Below are 1,221 nucleotides of genomic sequence, written 5' to 3' on the forward strand. Positions count from 1 at the left end.
GGTGCAGGAGGTTGCTCTCCTCCTCGCAGTCACTTGAAATTCCTCTTGTAACATATCTTGACTGGGAAAGAAATGCTAAAATGAGGTCATTTTTCTCTACCACTTGATGCTGTTTGAGACTGTGGAGCTCAGACCAACACCAGAGTCTGAGAAAGCAGAAAAGCCTGTTTGTGAGCAGAAAAGGTGGCTGTGTGGAGCACCATGGTTCCTTCCCTCTTCCTTCTTCTAGGATGATGACCTGGTAATACAGCAGACCCAGGGGTCCCCCATCCGCCCTCTAACCAGACCGGGCCGAAGCTCCTGGCCTCTGGCCCCCAAGCCAGAGGAGGGCACCTTTCCCAACATGGTGGCCCCGCTGACTTTGTGTCGAAGGAAGCCCTTCTCATCACACTGGACTCACCAACTCACCACGCTGGGTCCTGCTAGTGGGAGATTTTGCACGCTGGGGGCCTTTGGCAACAACTGGGGACGGTATGGGTTGCCAGGTCTGGGGCCGTGGTGGCACTCACATCTAGAGCACAGGGGCCAGGACGCCAGCAAAATCTAACAATGCATCAGACAATCTCCAGGAAGAATCAAGCCGGAGGCCGGTGAAACAGGTACCAGACCAGCTCCGGAGTGGGGGTGGTGGGGACGAGCAGGCACAGCTCCGCAGCGACCACAGGAGGCCTAGCCCCGAGCCCTTAGCGAAGTGCTCTGGAGTCCGCGGCGCGCTCAGCAGGGAGTCAGTCGCATCACCGGCCACGGCTGGGCCTCCCCTCCCGCCTGGGGTGCAGACCGGGCCCCAGTCCGCACCTCTGCAGAGCACAGGTCTGGGTCAGGAGCATCCCTGATGGGAGTCTGGCNTCTTCCGCGTCCCGCAGCGCATCCGCCGGGCACGTGCACGGGACTTTCTCTCGGACCCTCCTCCCGGGCTCTCGAGCGGCAGCCTCGCTCCGCAGGGCTGCCCCGAGACCCCCCGCCGGGGCGCCCAGGGAGCCGGGCTCGCNGCGCTGCTGGGCGGCGCGGGCGCGCAGTACTCGAGCGACCGGTGCAGCTGGAAGGGGAGGTGAGTCCGCGCCGCGCGACCCCAGCCTTCGGGTCCGCCGCCCTCCCTTCCCATGCCCTCCCCGCTCAGGCCGGCGGAGCGTGCGGGGGCGCGGCCCCGGGCGGGGACTTTGGGGCCGCTCTCCAGGCAGAGCCCTGTACGCATCGCCCCCGCCCCCGGTTCTAGAACAAAAG

General features: G+C 64.4%; 1 protein-coding gene across 1 annotated transcript in view; it reads left to right on the forward strand.

Moving 5' to 3' along the window:
- Positions 1 to 989: 989 nt before the first annotated feature.
- The window catches only part of METRNL (meteorin like, glial cell differentiation regulator), an 18,952-nt gene continuing 18,720 nt past the window's right edge, over positions 990 to 1,221 (forward strand). The window contains exon 1 of the mRNA XM_077755987.1: positions 990 to 1,048. The gene's annotated coding sequence lies outside the window, so the exon portion shown is untranslated. The remainder of the gene's footprint in view (positions 1,049 to 1,221) is intronic.

Source organism: Crocuta crocuta, unplaced genomic scaffold (genome assembly GCF_008692635.1).
Source record: "Crocuta crocuta isolate KB4526 unplaced genomic scaffold, BGI_CrCroc_1.0 scaffold50, whole genome shotgun sequence".
NCBI classification, from domain to species: Eukaryota; Metazoa; Chordata; class Mammalia; order Carnivora; family Hyaenidae; genus Crocuta; species Crocuta crocuta.